The sequence below is a fragment of the Strigops habroptila genome, chromosome Z, assembly GCF_004027225.2.
Source record: "Strigops habroptila isolate Jane chromosome Z, bStrHab1.2.pri, whole genome shotgun sequence".
NCBI classification, from domain to species: Eukaryota; Metazoa; Chordata; class Aves; order Psittaciformes; family Psittacidae; genus Strigops; species Strigops habroptila.
In genome coordinates, this window is record NC_044302.2 from 1,226,121 (window position 1) to 1,244,500 (window position 18,380).

Sequence of the window (18,380 nt, forward strand, 5' to 3'; positions counted from 1 at the left end):
TGCTGCTGCCAGACCCTCAGCCTCCTCCCTTGGCAGCCTGGGAGCTGCAGAATGCTGTCCCCTGTCCTTTCCACCTCTCCCCTGCCTGTAGGCCAGGATCTGTTTGTCATTCCCTGGTACTAGGGGGTCCATCCTGTGCTCCTGCTCTTGGGCTGTGCTGCTGCCTCTTTCTATCCTGCACCTGCTCCGTGGCCTTGCTGAGCTCTTCCTTGAGGAAAGCCAGCTCCACCTTGCAAACAACTAGTTCCTCTTCTCGCATCTCCAGAGCTTGGGCACTGTCCTTGTATAGCTCTTGCCAGTATTGGGCTCGGCTGCTCAGCTCACATAGCCTCTCCTGGAGGGAATGGGCCTGTCGGTAGCACAGAAAGGCAGTGAGAGGGACACAGGCTGAGCACAGACTCCTGGTGCCCTGTGGGAAGGCTTGGGACATGTTTACCTCCTGCTTGCTCTGCTCTTGGGACCCCTGCAGCTTCTTCAGCTCCCAGTGGAGCTGCTGCTTCTGCTTCACATAGGCTGCAATCTTATCCTCCTGCTTGGCTTTCTCTTGCTGGGCCTGGGCCAGCTCTGCCTGCAGGGTGGCTATGTCCCTCACCTGCGTGCAGAGTCGTGGGGCAGGGAGGGTGCTGGCCAGGCCATGGCATGCTGGGCTCCCTGGGGCCAGTGCTGCCCAGGGGCACAGCAGGCCCTGCATTGAGGTCTGCCATGTCCCTGCCCTGTTCCTGCCCTCACCTGCTGCAGCAGCTCTGCCATGTGCTTTCTGTTGGAGGCCACTTCCTGCTGCAGGGCTTGGATGGTCTCCTTGGCCCCACTGAGCTGCTGCAGGTTTTGCTGCTCCCGGGCCTGGGTGGCTCCCAGCTCTTCCTGCAGCCGAGCCAGGCGGTGCTGCAGGCCTTGGCTCTGCTCCTCCTGTGTTCCCAGCTGAGACAAGGCAACACATCAGTGAGCGTTGCATTGCTGTGCTGGAGTGAGGTCTGTGCCCTCTCTCCTGCTGCTGGTCCCAGCTCACAGCCCACTCCTGCAGCACAGGCTTTGCTGCAGGGCTTTATTCACCCTCTTGAGGGTGCTTGTCCACTCCTTTGCCTGCTGCAGCTCTTGCTAGAGCTTTTCTTTCCCACCCTGCTGACAGCGCAGCTCCCCTTGCAGCTCTTGTGGGGTGGCAGCCTGCTGCTGGCACTGGGCAGGCCCTGGGTTACCCACTGGGGCAGGGGAGACTGGGGCCAGGCTGACAGAGAGACCCTGCAGCAGGTCCTGCCTGCTACATACCTGCTCCCTCAGGGTTTGGAGCTGCTCCTGGCTCCTCTGCAGCTCCTCCGCAGCATGGGCTGCAGCGTGCATGTGTTGCAGCGCCTGCTCAAGGGTCACCTGATGCTTCCACTGCCACTGGCTCAGCTCTGCCTTGAGCTGCGCTGCCAGCTCCCTGTGGGCATGGGCACAGCCTGAGCTGCGGCAGTGCCCGGCCGGCCGCCCGCCCATCAAGGAGCGGGCGCAGGAAGAACCCCGCTGGGCTCTGGCTGTGCGGGGGCTCACCTGCTCTGTGCCTGCTCTGCTCTGCTGCTGGCTGCTTCCTCCTGCAGTGGTTGCAACGCAGCCGCCACCTCGCAGCCCCCATCGTGCTGTGGGTCCTCCCCCAGGAGCTGGCATGGCTGCTCCCCTGTGTGCTGCGGAGGGGTCCGCTGGCAGTGCCCAACCTGGCTGCTTGACACTGTGGCTGGCATTGCCTCCCCCCGTCCCAGGGCTGAGCCTGCACTGTGGTTCTGGAGCACTTGTGGTTCCTGTGCCCCCCTGGCTGCTTGCCCCCAGCCTCAGAGGCTGCCCATCCACCTTCCCAGGACTGCACAGGCAAACTTTGTCTGCCCCTTAACTCTGCAACTGGTGGTGCCCCAAAAGTACGGGGACTCTGTGGTGATTGCAGGGTCTTGTCATTCCCCATTGTTGCACCAGGATGGATGGAGTGCTACAGTGTGTGGACATGCAGTAACTGGCAGGAGGCATTGCCTACTGCCTCCTAGGGTCCTTTCCTGCCTCATCCTCCAGCCACACGTACACTGGCCTTTATGGGTGCCAGATGTCTCCTTGATGCTGTTCTCTGCCACCAGGGCATGCCATGGGCTGCAGCTCTGGCTGGAGCCACCAAGAGGGTGCTGGGTGCAGGTTCCAGCCCTCACATGTTCCAGCCTAAAGGCCCTGGATGCCCCCTGCTTGCCCACCCCACCTTCCTCTTGGCTCAGCCGCCCTCCTCAGCTGTGTCCTGTGCCAGTAGAAGCACTTCTCAGCTGCTCACTTCTGCCTGCAGTGCCTCATCTCTGCATCTACCATCACCCATGTGAGCAGCACCGCTGTGCCGGCTCCCACCTGGCCCCACGTGCCAGCACTGACCTGCTCGAGCAGCAGCCTGTGCTCCTCCAGCATGTTGTAGCTGGTGTCAGCATGGCCATGGGCAGCCACATCGAAGGTGATCTCTGTCTGCACTGCCTCATCCTTCTGTTCCTGGGGACAGGTGCATCATTGACCTGTGGGTGCCCAGCCCTGGGATGGTGCCCAGAGTGTCAGTGGGGCCCTTGGGGGCTGCAGCCTTCCAGCTCTGCTCAGCTAGGTGGACTGGGCTACACCAGCCGTGCCTGCCCCCTGCGCTGCTCCATGCAGGGTGAGGTGCTAACTCCTCGTCCCACATGAGGCTGGCAGGACATCCCCTGCCCGTCCCTGGGCACTGGTCACCAGCAGTTCCCACAGGCAAGCTGCTGGGCAGGCGCGGTGCCTTGCCCGAGATGTGGGGGCACACGACCAAGGGTGGGGGACTCCTGAAGCCTGGCCTGTGGCACCCGGCAGCGGTACCTTGCCCATCACTGCCTGGTACTGCTGCATCAGAAAGACCAACTCCTGGTGCTTCTGCTCCACTGCGCTCTCCTGCTGCTGCAGCTGCACGAGCCGCTTGTGGTTCATGCCCCTGCAGAAGTCCAGCTCTAGCTGCAGCGCCTGTATGGAGGCGAGCATCTGCACTGGCTCCAGCTCCGGTGTGTCCTGGCACGCCTGCGGCTGCCCTTGCCGTGGCTCTGGCACCGACACTTGCCTTTGGCCCTAGGACACAGAATGAGCAGCACTGCTCTGGCTCACTGCTGCAGCCAGACCCTTCTCCAGCTCCTGCCAGGCACCCAGGCTGGATGAGGCTGCTGGCAGCCCAGAGAGCAGCAGTGGGGTGTGTTGGTAACTGGTGGGTGCAGACACTCCCCGCAGACCATGTGTGTGTTCTAAAAGTCCCCGTGGGCTCATGAAGCCAACCCCTGACCCTGCTGGCACTGTAGTGATGCCAGCAGGAGCTGTGGCTGCTGTGGGAAATGGTGGCAGTGGGACCAGTGCAGCCGCAGCAGGAGTGGACACCCCTGAGCCCTGGTGAGGAGCTGTCTGCTGGAACCAGTGAGGGCTGGCCAGGGCCTCCTGTACCACTGGCCACCAGCTGGGGATCCACGACCAGTGGCTGGGGTGGGAGTGGGGTCAGCACCACTCACCTGGGGCTGCCAGGTCTCTCTCTCCTGCTGAACCTGGTGGATGGAGCTGCTCAGGTCTGATGTTGCCCTCTCTGGTGCTGGCAGCCTTCCACAGGGACTCTCAGGCTGGCCCAGAGGTGTAGGAACCTCCTTGGATGTGCCACATTTTGGCCACTCTCTCACTGCTGGAAGGATACAACATGGTTTAGGCCTTTCCCGCTGCTCTGACAACCCTCGGTCCCAGGGAGATTCTGTGATGCGTCACCCAGCCTGGCCTGGGGCAGCCCCACCACTCTGTGGCGTTGGCTCTGGAACTCCCCATCACCAGAGCAGCTGGTGCTGGCGGGAGATGCCAAGTCTGGGGCTCCTGCAGTGGCAGAGCAGAGCTGTGCGGGGACCCAGCACCCCCCCCGCGGCAGCATGGCCCCACCGCTGCCTGTGTCCTCACCGCAGCCCTCCCGTGGCATGCTGCTGTGCTCTGTCCCTGCCGTGCCAAGCACTGCCCTGCCTGCAGCCCGAGCCCCGGCTGTGTTCCGGGGACAATGCTCAGAACCAGAACCCGGTGACCTCATGCACTGGGGAACTCCTCCTGGTGAGGGTGTCTCCATGAGTCCCGTCCTGCCCCGTGGCGCACTGGTGTGTGGTGAGCCTTGTGCAACCTTGGCTGTGGCTGGGCCTCACCGGGCTCACACTGCCCTTGCACACCCCTCTCTGTGCTACATGCCCCTGCGCTGTCCTGTGCGTGCTCTGGCCCAGGGCTGGCCCCAGGGCACGCTGCACCCAGCTCTCAAGGGAGCTATTGACCACATCGACCGAGGCCGCTGCCCCGTGTTTCTCCCTGTCCAAAAAGGTAAAAATAACAGAAACAAGTTGTCGGAAATGAAATTTCAATTTCTCCACGCCCTTCCCTGTCCAGGCGGCTTCCTAGCATGATCAATAGTGTTTAGACAGACAGGAAGAGGTTTTTTTCCTCTCTTAAAGCACCAGATCAATAGCGGAGACAAAACCCAAACCCAAAACAAACTCTCTGCCTTGTCTGTTATGGTAAACATGAACGAATTGGGCCCAGTGATGGCAGTGGCCTGGGTGTGGTGGCTGCGCAGCGTGGCCTCTCTCCTCTCAGCCTCTGCGTGGACCCTGAGTGTGCCCCAGAAGCTTCCTGGGGCAACTGCAGCACCCGTGGGCTTGGAGGAGCTCTGAGGATGGGGGTGAGCCTGGCTGCCAGCCTGGCTGCGGCTGGGAGGTCCACAGAAACCCAAACCCACAGGCACACGTGTGACACTGACCTGCTGGGAAGAGGGTGAGTGCTTTTTGCAAAGGGAAATCCTGCCAAGCAACCCTGCAGGAAACTGCACCCAGGGCTTCTAGGAGAATGGTGCACAGGATGGGCTGATGCTGGCAGGAGGAATCTGTGCCTGTCTTGGCAAGCAGTGACCTCCAGCCAGTTCCTGGGGTACAGGAGACCTGCTCCATCCCGAGGAACACCCTGTAGTGGGTGGGAGCCAGGGTGCAATTCACTGAGCTGCCAAAGGACCATGTGTGATGGCGGCCAGACAGGGAAGAGGCAGTGCTAGTTCAGTGTAGATGTGTGCAGCATCGCAGATGTGTGAAGTCCAGTCCACAGAGGCACCATGGGTGGGATTGCTGGCTGGTGCGGTGGGGTGTGTGGTGCTGAGCTGGGGGAGCCTTGCACCCCGGCCAGTGCGCTCGCAACTCATCAGCTCTGGGCACAGTATTGCTGCTCTGCCCGTGCTGCCGGGGCTGCATGACACCCGGGTGGCAGCGCTGATGTCACCAGATGCCAGCACTGCCTCAAGCGCGGCTGCACTGGGGTGCCCGGAGCACACACCGGTTGCTGGCCACGCCCGTGCCCTGGGGCTCCTGGTGCTGTTGCCCATCCCTGGTGCTCGTGCAGTTTCACAGGTAAGTGTTCTAACGGGAATCTCCAAGGCCAAGCTGGGCCCAGGAGGGGAATGCAGATGTACAGTCATAGGAACGATCGGTTGCCATGACGACCCGCTGCACCGGTGGGTTGCAGCCACAGGCAGCGGGACAGGCACAGCACCAACAGCCCCGCGAGCAGGGCCACTTAATCCCCGCCATGCACAACGCTACTGAGTTTAGCCCTAATTTCTGCCAGTGCAAGGGAACAGTTATTTCCCTGTGGGTTTCAGTGTTGTTCAGGCAGAGGCAGCCAGGGCACGGAGCCCTCATGGTGTCACCCTCTGCCTTGGTCACGGAGCTATTGCTGCTTTAATTAAAGGTGGTTGCCCTCTCCTGGCAGCATCGCGCACATCGCACCCATGCTGAGACTGAGCGCAAAGCAGCCCCAGCCATTCACCTGGCACAGCTCTGCCCAGCACACGGTGCACAGCTCGGCACAGCTTGGCTCAGCTCGGCATTGTGCTGTCATCCCGCAGACATGCAGCCTGCAGCGCCTTCGTCCACTTGCAGCCACTGCTTATGTGGCTTCCTCGCTTGCTGCAGCTGATATGCTGCCGATCCCGCTGCCCTGGGGCTGACTGGCAGCGCTCAGCCCTGATCCAGCTCCTTGTGAGCCTGTGGGGCAGCCCCACAGCCCTGACCCACAGCTGCCTGCCTGTGTTTACCTGGTGCTGGGAGCATGGGAAGCCAAACTGGACCCTGCTGGGTGAGCAGCACCGCACAGAGCTGGGGTGGGAGTTGTCTCGCTTTAATTACTGCAGTAATGTTATTCTTTTCAGTGCCACGTTAATTGAAATTAAACAGCTGCCACATTCTGGCTGGGACAAAAGTGAATCCTTTTTCGTTCCCCTCCGATTTAATGAAGACTGACATGCTGAGAGAAAACAAAGGCTATCAGCTGCTGCCTCTTGCCCGCACACGCACCAGCAATTTCCAGGGACCCCGCGAGCCGCAGAGACACCCCGAGCACCCACAGCCCCACGCAGCCTGGCCCCATGCCCCAGCGGGCCCCATGCCCCAGGGTGCTGCCTCGCACTGGATCTGGCTGGGGAGACACAAGAGGGTGCCCAATTGCGGGGGATGCCGGCATGGTGCCAAGCCCAGGAGCTGAGTCCAGGCCCTGATCCTGCCTGTTAGGAAGCATCCAGCCACCAGCCATGCCCCAGCATGACCCCTCATCCCTCCTGTGGTCACCATGTCCCTGTGGGCTCGGCCGGCTTCAACATCTCAATGTTCTAAGCCACCAACCAGCCCAATGCAGCCAGAAAGTCTAACCTGAGACAGCAGTGTTAGCTGAGCAGGGGACCTTTCTCCAGCCTTTCCTCTGGTTTAGGACTAGGTGCTTGCTTGGGATGCCATTCAGTACTTGAAAATATGCAAAATGAAGCACTGGTACAAACCTCATTAACACCCGCCTCTAACATCATTAAGATGTTTCCAAGAAAATTAATTGAGAGACTCATTAAAAATAAATTAAGAAAAATGTGTTGCAGAGCGCCTGCTCCGAGCTCGTAAATCACGGCTCAAAGCTCCAGGCCGCTGCACAGGCAATTAACGCCAGCCAATTTGTTTTATCCTGACTGCAAAAATTAGAAAGCAGACACGGAGATTAGATTAGGGATGTCTGTCAAGCGGAACTTGGAGTGAATATTTTAGGATACAAAATGGAAATCAGGAAAACAAAGCTGGGACTTCATTTGGAAGAGCTGACAGGCAGAGGTGGGGAGGGAGGAGGGACATGTAGATGTTTTCTGTTCCAGGGAGCAGCACTGTGTCTGTATTTAGACACACACCCATCCCACAGTCCTGCTGCCAGGCAGCTCTCCATATTCATCTGTGCATCGACAGCCCATTGTGGCTGCAGACACTCTGCACAGACACTGTGCAGAGCCACTGACTGCCCCTCTCAGGAAGCAGGAGCTCGTGTTGGGAGCGCGCTTTGAAGTCAATGTGTATTACACAGCCTGAACCAACATGTCGCCTCCGTATACGCTGATTACACACTTGGATTAGCAAACACAGTACCACTGGGTGAGACTACTGCTTGGGACTTAGTCAGCTTTGTGCCATTAGTAGCCCTTTGTCCATCTCTAGCACTTTCCATCAGAGGATCTCAAACTACTTGATATTCATGAAATGAACTGCAGAGCCCTTCTGCAAAATGAGCAAGTGTTATTATCATCCCCATTTTGCACAGGGAAGCCGAAGCACAGATAAGTTAAGGTCTCGCTTGTAACCATGTGAATACATAAACAGCTCATGCAGTGGCAGCCATTGCGTCTGCACGTACCAGCAGTGTGCTCGACACAGCAAGGGCCAGTTGTGCAGCCAAACGTCCAGCCCGGCTGCAGCACAGTCACAGTGCCAACAGCCATGGTGCAGTGTCAGCCACGGCGCACATGAGGGGCAGTTTGCCAACATCCACTGACAGCCAACAAAGCGCAGGTCAGAGTGTCCTGCCTGTGATAGCTGCCAACAGGAACCACCTGCAGTGACCTGGGTACGTGGCCCTGCAGCAAACGTCACCTTGTCCCCCTGCGCGGACCTGACGGCAGCTTGCTGCTGGCGGAGGGCTCTGAATGCTGCTCCTCATGTTCTGCTGCTCGCACTGATTGATGCTGGCCGCATCTGTGGCTGGGTGTTATTTCCTAGGAGCCAGCCTAAATGGCCAGTTTTTAGAGGCAATGGTCATGCTTTTGCACACAGGAAAAAGGAAAATCCCCTGGATAGGGCAAACTTCAAATCCTTACTTTACTTGCTTTCTTATCTCATGCTGTCTAGATACGTCCAACGCTCCATGTCCTGAGATCCAACTCTTTAATACACCTGACAGTTTTGGGTGGTATTTTAAAAGGAGAACTCTCCACGTATGTAAACCGCTACAGAGCTTAGAAGCCTTCTCCTTTTAATCTGCATTTTAACCTGCCTTTCTCCAACAGCCCAGTCTTCACTGTCCCCTCTGCAGAATGGAGGGCATGCCACCTTTGTGTAGCCACTGGATGTCAGTTCAGTTAAATTTCATTATTTAATGTGTATGCAAATAACAGCCCCTCTGGAATCATGTCTGGTTTTGATCAGATATATTTACTGGCTCCAGAGTAGGTCAAGACCACTGATGGAATGGTTTTGGGTGATTTTTTTGGCAATGCTAAAAGGTGGAAGCACCTTTTAACATAGGGACCTTCTGCCCTCCCACCAAATGTGGGTTAGACCCTGCACATTTCCCAATGTTTCCCCCCATCCCAAACACTGCTTCACTCTCTCCACATGGGTTTCTGGACTGCAGGGTCTCCGTATCCGTGCCCAACATACTGCTGTTGAGCAAATGGAAAGGAAGAACCAGTTTGGAGTAAAGCCCAGATGGGATCACTTTAAACTGAGCAATCTCTTGGCACACGCAATGAAGCACAGGGAATGGTGAACTCCTGCAAATGCGAGGCACCTGTATCAGGGCAGGTGGTAGTGGTTTTACCTAACAAATGGAAGAAAACAAAGACAAGACTGATCGAATCATTAATGACATATTCCTGCATGCAGGGATGGGGGGATAGCAAAGGAGGTGTCCCACCACTGCAGAGTTCTGGGTGCTGTGGTGTGCCAGGAGGAGGCAGATGACATCAGGTCACTGCAAAACGCAAAATCCTGCTTCCAGCAGCACAGAGACTTGTTCCAGGAGCATGGGCAGGGTGGAAGCCGCAGTGTTCTTGGAAATTCATCATGGCTTGTGGGTGCTCAGAGGCAGCTGTGGCTGACAAGACAACAGCATGGCTGAGTTGGCTCGATGACGAGCTGTGGGCTCTTGGGGGTGGCGGGATGCTCAGGGTGGAGGGAATGTGGAGCTCTGGGGAGAGCTCCAGGAGCATCCACAGGCACTGCCTCAGCCTGCAGGACTTCAGGGATGCTGCATGCGGGGTTTGGTGGGGGAGAGTGAGGGTTAATTTGCTCACACATGGGTATGTGAGTGGTTTTGCGGACAAGAGTTGATAACAGAACCCTCTTGGATCTAGTGGGGGAAAGTGCATCTCTGATGACTACAAGAGGAAACAAGCTAAACTTAAACTGGGAAAAAAGCATATGAATTAGTAGTTACCTCTTGGCAGGGTAAATGGAGTGAGGCAGATGTGCCATCAGTGGCCACTGAAAGAGAAGTTTGGACCGTGCGTTTCCACCTCTGCTCACCCAGTCTCCGATGCCAAAGCAGATGTTAATTCTGGTGGGGTGGGAGACACGTGCTGGGTGTCCATTGGTGCCCTGAGCCAGACTTGCCATCCCTGCGCTTGTCGCTGCGCTTGTACTCTGGGGGTGACCCAGGCTCTGGGTGAGCTGAAGGAGAGCCTGAGCTGGAAGCTTCATTCAGGTTTTGGTCCTTCTCAGAAGGGCTGGTCCTGTGTCACAAGTGAGCTGTGGTTGTGTGCACTAAGGGGACCATGGACATGCTCGCCTCATACTCTGGCTGAACTCCTGAAACACTTCTGGTTTGTAGACCAGATTTTCTGTGCTGAGCCTCTGCATGAAGATGCACTTAACTGAAATGTTTGATTAACCTCCTTTCAACTATTTCTGAGTTATGGAATGAGTGGAAAAACACTTGCATGTAAAAAATTACTAGTGTTAAAAATAATTCCAACCACACGAAAAATAGCTGCATTTGGGGTTTTTTAGCTTAAGGCAGATTCATCCTCACGTGGCCTTACTCCTTCCTGAGAAACAAACACTTGCAAATAGAACAGAAATGCTTTTGAGCATGCTCACATAGGATATGCTAAGTTGGAGTAGGGAGGACCAAAAGTTGGTAAGAGATTAAAATGAAAGAAGAGGCTAAGAAAGAGTGGGAGAACCAAAAGGAGTGGGAGGCTGAGAAGGGCAGGGAGGGCGACAAAGGAGAGTCCAAAAAGGGGTAGAGGTGGAAAAAATACAGGTTGAAAAAGGGCAGAACACCCAACAAAAGTATGGGAAGTGACCAAGAAAGTAGAGACTGAAAAGGAATGGGAGGCCAACAAGAAAGTAGAAGATGCAAAGGGATGGGAGGTCAGCAAGAAAGAAAAGGCCAAAAAAGGGTGAGAGGACAAAAAAGGGCGTAGGATGAAAGGCCAAAAGGGTGTGGGAGGCCAACAAGAAAGTAGAGGCCAAAAATAGGTGGAGGCTGAAAAAGGATGTAAGGTCAAAATAATGTGGGAGGCTAACAACAAAGCAGAGCATAGAAAAGACAACAAAAAGGACAAGAAACTAGATGCTCTTTTTGTACTTCCTTTTTGACATTCCACCCTTTCCAGCCTCTTCTTTCTTGCTGGTCTCGGACCCCTCTTCAGCCGCCCACCTTTGTTCAGCCTTCCACTCTTTTTAGGTCTCTACTTTCTTTTTGACTGCCCATCCCTTTTCAGCCTCTCACCCTTTCTCATGCTCTATTTTTCAGCCTTTCACATATTTCCAGTATCCAAACGCACTTTTAGCATCTGGCCATGGTTCAGGCTCCACCCCTGTTTGACCTCAAGTATCACGTCAGCCTCCAACCACCTTTTGGCATCCCACCCTTGTTCAGCCTCCTATCTCATTTCAGTTTCTTGTTCAGTCTCCCACCCCTTCAAAGCCCCTGATTTCTTTCCAGCCTTTCATCCCATTTAATCTTCCAACCATTTTTGGAATTCCATTGCTTTTTAGCCTTTACTTTCTTGTCGACCTTTCTTCTTCTACCAATGCTTTCTGCCTCTACTTCATTGCTGGCCTCCCACAACTTTTCAGTCTCTCACCCCTTTTCATCCTCTCCATTCTTGGTCTCTCAGCAATTTGTGGCACCCATTCTTCTTCAGCCTCACACTCATTTCCAGCAGATGTTTCTTCTTGGCCTCCAACCCCATTTCAGCCTCACACCCCTGTTGGGCCTCTGACCTCTATTCAGACTCCCACCTCTTTTCTGCCTCCCACTCGTTTGACCTCCAGCCAGTTTTCGGCCTCTACTTTCTTGTTGACCTCCCATCACTTTTTGGTCTCTACTTTCCTGGTGGCTTCCTGTGCTATTGTCAGGTCTTCCACCCTTTTCAAGCTCTTTCTTGTTGGTCTCCCACTCTTCTTTGGCCTTGTACCCACTTTCAGCCTCTGCTTTGTTGTTGGCCTCCCACACCTATTCGACCTCCCAAATTTTCAGTCTCTACTTTCCTGTTGGACTCCCACCCAATTTCACCCTTTAATGTCTTTTTTTGGCCGCCCGCCCATTAGGCTTCCAACCCATTTTTAGCCTCTATTTTCTTGTTGGCCTCTCTCCCTTTTCAGCATTTACAGGACTGTTGTCCTCCCACCCCTTTTTGGCCTCCCAGCCCTGTTCAGCCTCTTATTTTCTTGTCGGTCACCCAGCCCGTTTGGGCCTCCCACACCTTTTCAGCCTGGACATTCTTGTCCTTCCATGCTACTCGGCATCCCACCCATGTTCTGCCTCGACTTTGTCGTTGGCCTCCCATTCCTTTTTGGCCTCCTACCCATTTTCAGGCTCTACTTTCCTGTTGGCCTCTCACTCTGTTTTGGCCTCTATGTTCTTGTTGGCCTTCCACTGCTATTTGGCCTCCCACCCATTTCCAGCCTCTACTTTCTTGTTGGCCTCCAACCCCTTTTCAGCCTCCTATCCATTTTCAGCCTTTATGTTCTTCTTGGCCCCACCCCCATTTTGGCATTCCACGTTCTCAACCTCTCAGCCATTCTCAGCCTCTACGCTCTTGTTGGCCTCCCACCTCTGTTCGGCCCCACGTTCTATTCGGCACCTCAGCCCCTTTCGGCCTCTCTGTCCTCCTGGCTCCGCGCAGCGGGCGCGGTGCGGCGGCGCTGCCGTGCCCCACGAGGCCGCGCCCCGCGCTCAGCGCTCGGTGCCTGCAGGAGGCGCGGCCCGTGCGGCGGAAGCGCCGCGCCCGCGGGTCCCGCCCCGCTGCGCGCGGTGCCGTGACCACCCGGCAGGGGTCGCTGTCGCCCCGCGCTGCGGCGGCTGCTGGCGGCGGCCTCGCACCTTTGTTCTCCCGCAGCCCCGGTCCCGCCGCGCCGCCCCGGCACAGCGCCGCTCCGCGCTCCGCGCTGCGCTCCGGGGCCGTGCGGGCCGCTCCGAGCCGGGCGCGAGGGCTCCGTGTGCCGCAGGCACCGCTCCGCCCGCCCGTCGCACCGGGGCCCTTCCCGGATCGGTGCCGGACGCGCCGTTTTCCCGGCGGTGCCAGCCCGGGCAGCGGGAGGCCGGGGCGGGCTGTGCGGTGTGCGGATGCTCGGTGCGGGACCCCGAGCTCCGCCCGGAGGGGTGGGGGCGATGGGTCGGTGCCCCCCGCAGAGCCGGAGTCTCTGGATCCGGGAAGGGGAGGACGGGAACAGTGTTTGCGTTAGTGGAATTTTAATGAGCCTTAAAGGTTATTCCTTGCGGTCCCAGTGGTGATTCCCAGTTCGGGGTGTTGGCAGGACGCTGGTGGCTCTAGTCTCAACCCACTGAGCACCGTCTGCAGCACACTCTGTTTGGCTGGGGAGGACCATCAACAGGCATAAATTACGAGTAGCATGGTCAAGAGTCTAGAGGGGAGAAATAACAAACAGGGAAGTCTTGCATAGCTTTGCATTCTGCAGTGAAAATGATCTCATTATCCTTTCCAGGGTCCCAGCCAGCCACCTGAAAAATACTTATTAAAAAAACATTGCAGCTCTTGGAGAGGGTCCCCTTCAGAGAAGGGAGAAAGAAAGAAATGGTTGTGTATTAACAGAGGAGGGGAAACAGCTACAGTGGCAAAACTCAGTTGGAAGCTGCCCTGCTGCATTCCCAAGCCCAGGCTGAGAGCTCAGCCAAATCATGGCGTAGGCAGAAGTGCTCCACACCTCCTTTGTCTCTCTGGCCCTTCACACCTTCCCTTGTACTTGGGGGGTGCTGAGGCGATCAATGGTGCGTTGGGACCACCCAACTGTGTCATGCAAAGCCAGCCCTTGACAGCCCCATTGCTCAAGCACCAGGCCCCTTGGCTCATCCCTGCCTGGTGCTGCTGGTGCCAGAGGAGCCCGGGTCACTGGGAGCACGGAGGCTGTGTCTCTCCTGCCCTCAAGTTCTGGCTGTTCAGCACCTCTGACTGGGATAAGGGGAACGCACAGGCAGGCACCAGCACAGCCATGAAGGGCACCAGCCTGCTGGGCCTGCCTCCAGCCCAGCCTCATGAGCTGGCAGTGCCTTGCTCGGTGCTGGCCTGTATTTACTCCACCGTAGCAACCACCGCCACCACTGCTACCGCAAGCTGCCTCTTGGTTTCGTGTCTGAGGGTTGAGACCACACGTAAGCTGTGCAGGAACTGCACATGTTTCTGTAAGGAACCATGAGCCAGAAATCACAAAGCAGAGATCCCGCTGGAAGAAGGAAGGAGCGAGCAAAGGAAAAGCAGTGCTGCTCAGGTCTGGGCACTGTTCCTTCAGTTACAGCCACTAAGCTGCTGGGAGATGGATGGTGCACCCAGACAGGTACATTGGCATCGGCTCAGGGGACCTCCTCCCATACCAGTGCCATGCAGTGGCAGGTGGGAAAAGGGGAAAACATGGAGGCAGAAGACATGGAGAGACAGAAACCAGAGAGAGCTGGGTAAGTGAAAAAAGACTCTTGTGGTGAGGACCACAGGGAGAACCTTGATGGGGTGGGTGGGCACAGGAATGCAAAAATAAAGGCAGAAAGAGAAGACCCTCATGCCCTTCCTTTCCTTATGGTTAATCTTCAGTCTTTGGCCAAAAAGGAAGGAATATTCTAAGATACAGAAAAGGTAAAGCATAGAAAGCTTCATTAGCTCCACTGGCACAGCAATGATCAGAGGGAAAAAACCCAGTAGGTGTGATGCAAAGGGACTGACTGCCAAGGGAGAAAGCAGAGCATTTGCCATCTCTTGATGTCTTCAAGTCCCGCTGAGCGCCTGCCGAAGCTGCTTTTGTCAAACAAGTTACTGAGTTAGCAATGACATGGCGAAATTTTCTTGACTGCAAGTGCAGAAGGTCAGACTGCGTGATCCCTGCATGGTCCCTGCGTGATACCTGCATGGTCCCTTCGTGGTCCCTGCATGATCCCTGCATAGTCCCTGCGTGATCCCTGCCTGCTCACTCTGAATCTACAGGAAGAAAATGTGAAGAAGGACTAAGAGAACATGCCTTATCCCTGTGCCAGTCCTGTAGTGTGTATGGCATCAGCCTTTGTGCTTGCTGTGAGAAGGGAAGGGGGATCTTGTAAGGAATCGTTGCACAAGGTTGAAAGGGCGCCTGTGTTCCATGGGCATGGGCGTTCTGTTTAGGGATGCTCCAGGTGCAGGGCAGACATGGGCTGTTGCTAGTGGTTCTGCTGGGCCAGACCCTCAGTTTGGCTTCAGCAAGGAGCAGGTTCTTGAGCTCTTCTGACAGTGTTGGCAGCTTCAGGCAAGGCTGGTGCTTGAGGGCAGCTGTGCCTGGAAGAGGCACAGGGCTGCAGTGTTGTTAGGATCATCTGAACTCAGTGTTTCTTGGTTTCAGATGTTTAGCAGCTGTCCCTGTGGTGAAGGTGCAATGCACAGCCAGATGGTCTCTATCCTGCTGGAGTTCTGGGATGTTTGCACTTTCTTACAAGATTTCTCTTGCAGTCCCAGCTGCTGTAGCTCTGTTCCCTCCTCAGGAGCGAGGCCTTGAGGCTGGACTAGATAAAGCCAAATAGAGATGGAGAGATGGTTCTATGGAAACGTTTGCTCAGTGCCCAGGAGCAGCACAAAAGGCAAACTGACTGTTAAGAATCATTAGGAAAATAATGGGGAGCAGATCACGGTTATGCCACTGAACAGATCCACAGTGGAAGCTGCGCTATGATTACCATATGCAGCTCTGTTCTGCCTCCCAAGAAAAAGTTGGAAGCGTTTCAGAGAAGAGCAACAAGGATGATCAAATACAAAGAATATTTTCCATGTGAGCAAAAAGTAGATAGTCTCTTTAGCCTGGAAAAGAAATGGCTGAAGAGGATTATAAAATCAAGTTTGGCATACAGAGGTTGTCTGCAGTATGATTTCTCACTGTCCTTTCAATGTAAGAACCACCAGCAGACCATAAATTAGCAGGTAACAACTACAAAACAAAAATTAGTTCTTTTTTTTTTAATGTCATATGTTGCATCAGGCTGCTTCACATGGGATAGGTGGACTCCCAAAGTTTGTATACATTCAAAAAGAAATTAAACACTTCAACGGGAGAAAAAAAATCCACTTACCTTGACTAAACCCAAGACCCCACTTGCTTCTGAAGCCTGAGCTGTGGATCCCTGGAGTCTGGCAGAGGAGTTTGAGCAGCACCATGGTATGTGCATCTTCTTTTTACACTGACTGAGAGAGCAGTTCTTGGCTACTGGCAGAGATGAGACAGTGGCAGAGATGAGACAGTGCACTAGACAGACTTCAGCTGATAGCAGAGTTTTCTTCCCTTCACTGCTCAAGGCTCCTTTGCAGGGGCTGATCCTGCCCTGTCTGTGCCAGTCTGTTCTCCTTTTTTAAAGAGCTGTGTCCAAAAAGCCTTGCTTAAAAATTCACAGTGGTGAGTCAGTAACCGTCCCTCTGCACGCAGTGCCGGGATGCAGGTGAGCCTTCATAGACTAGCCCATTCTGAACAACACTCGCTCTTAGCTGGCAGTGACAGCAGCAGAAGCCTGTGTCCCAGTCCCCTCTGTGATGAGGTGCCAGAGTGTCCAGCACAGTTTGCTGCTGTGTCAGCAGCCAACATCAGTGCAACAACCTGCGCTTTGTTCTCACCAGGTCGAGGGCACTTGTACCCCTGCGAGTCAGGGGGCACCTCTATGGTGGTGCCAGCACAGGGCACTGGTGCCTGGCAGTGTGGAGTGCAAAGGGTCCCTGGGACCTTTGGGGCTGCCCAGGAAGCTCCTGAGGGGACTCGGACGTGGTAGGGGAGTCTAAGGGATGCGCAGCACTATGGACCCAGCTGGAAGTCAGCTGCTCCCACATCGGAGATACATGGGGTCCTGCTCAGCCTGGTGAGTCTGGAACACAGGGTCCTGTCTGAGGCACATGCTCCAGGCCTCCAGAGGACACTGAGCAGGAGGGACAATGCTGTTCTGCTCCTGCTCCCCAGAGGGAATGGGGAGGTCCCAAGTCACAGGCCCACATTGCCTACGTTTGCCACAGGCAATGGAGCTGGCTCTGTGCACCCACCTGTACTGAGCGAGGAATGTCTCAGCCAGCACACTCCTGAGTCCTGTCCTCTGGAGCTGGTCACAGAGCAAGACATGATGCTTAAGCAGTAGTGAGGAGGGACAGAGTGTAAAGAGACAGCAGAACTGCAGGAGCTCCCAGGGCTGTTTGCCACAACAGCTCTGCCTACACCTGCACAGTTACATTGGGGAACATTTGGGCAGTTTTCTAGGAAGTATTTGACCATTTATATTTGGTGAGTTTTGTTTTGTTTTTGCAGAGTACATAAACCAGTTTACAGCCACCTCTAATCATATCCAACTTTTGCTGTCACAGACTTCAAGTGCTTGCTGTGGTATGTGTAGGACAGGCACCCACCAAGCACTGCCTTCTGCCATTGCACTGTTCACAGCCCAGGATCCCCCAGCCCCACAGAGATGGTTTTGGCTGTTGGAGCAGCTCTTCATCCATCTGGAGGAGCATTGCTTGCTCTCTGGGCTCTACAGCTGAGAGATCATTGTCAGCCTTTTCCCCACTCTCCTGTACCTCTTCACACCAGCGATGGTTCTTGCCTTCTCAGGGCCATGTGGGCAGAGCCTGATCAACTGTCCCTGCCAGTGTGAGTCTCACTGCACAGCTCTGCTGTGGAAATAGGAGAGCCTTGTGTAGGGCTAAGAAAGAGAAGACACGGGACCTGTTCTGAAGAGCACTCATGCACAGCATGGGAGGCTGGTGGTGAAGGAGATGGAGCACTGAAGACCTGGGCAGAGCTGTACAGCCACACACTGATGCGGGCCCCCTGCATGCTCCTGGAAGACTCAGTTGGGACTTTTGAGGTAACTGTGAGCTTTGCCTGCTATCGGCCTCAGCCATGACTCCAGCTGTCTTTATCATCATGCTTGTTCCTCCAAGCTTGCCCTTAAGCCCCACTGAGCTCAGGAAACTCATTTACGCTCCAGCCAAGTCGAAGAAGAGATACACAATACTGGCCAGAGGAGACCCTTGCAGCCACTGCAGCTCCTGGGCTGGTGGCTCCTGTAGACTGTTATGCCAAGTCCTCCTCCAACAGCATTTGCAGCTTTAAACCTTAACCTGCTTCTAAGACTAGCAACAGTTAGGTAGTTTTCCAGCAGGTTTGTGCAAGCATGCTACTCCTCCTTTGGCCAATTGGAGTGCTGGTTTTGGCTACAGCAACTGGTGTCTATCAGGAGCTGGTATAAGAATCTGCAATAAGCTACGGAGACCGAGATGGATCACAGTGGCTTCCTGGTGGATGCAAAACTGCACCATTATTTCTGCTGCACAGTCCTGGGCTCTCTGTCACATTTTCATCTTCATGTGGCATTTGTCTGGGCAGCTGCCATTTCCGCAAGACAACTTCAAATGAATGAAATGAACGACTGCTTTTCATATTACACAACATGATTCTAAATATGCCAGCACAGATGCACTAGTCAGATTCCAAGAATCAACCACCAGATTGCACTGTCTCCATCTGGAGCAAGCTACCAGTTGACAAACTGAAAACAGGTTTTTTGTAGGTCTACTGAAACTTCATAGTCAATTTTAAGCCTCTTAGACAGCATAATACTGAATGCAAGTTCCTGCTGAGGGCTATTGACTTCGGTACGTGCCAAGCTGCAGGGAACACCCCGTGCCATGCCTGCATGTGACAGAGCACTTCCCTGCACCAGCGGTGCGACTCAGATCAGAGACCAGCTTCCTGGGATTTCCCATCAGCATCCTTTAAGATTGCCATCCAGCAGAAGGGATCTGTGCAGCCACAAGGTGAAATGCACCAGGAAACAGCATCTTCAAA

The 18,380-nt window shown here is 55.1% G+C and overlaps 2 long non-coding RNA genes across 2 annotated transcripts; both read right to left on the bottom strand.

The window, feature by feature from the left end:
• Window positions 1–8,931: 8,931 nt before the first annotated feature.
• On the bottom strand, window positions 8,932–9,914 carry LOC115619702. The gene is made up of 2 exons (XR_003995093.1): window positions 9,517–9,914; window positions 8,932–9,174 (listed from the first exon to the last, which is right to left on the bottom strand). It is a non-coding gene; the product is annotated as an uncharacterized LOC115619702 (long non-coding RNA).
• Window positions 9,915–12,766: 2,852 nt separating this feature from the next.
• On the bottom strand, window positions 12,767–18,336 carry LOC115619700. Its single transcript, XR_004389858.1, has 2 exons — window positions 15,631–18,336; window positions 12,767–12,956 (listed from the first exon to the last, which is right to left on the bottom strand). It is a non-coding gene; the product is annotated as an uncharacterized LOC115619700 (long non-coding RNA).
• Window positions 18,337–18,380: the final 44 nt, after the last annotated feature.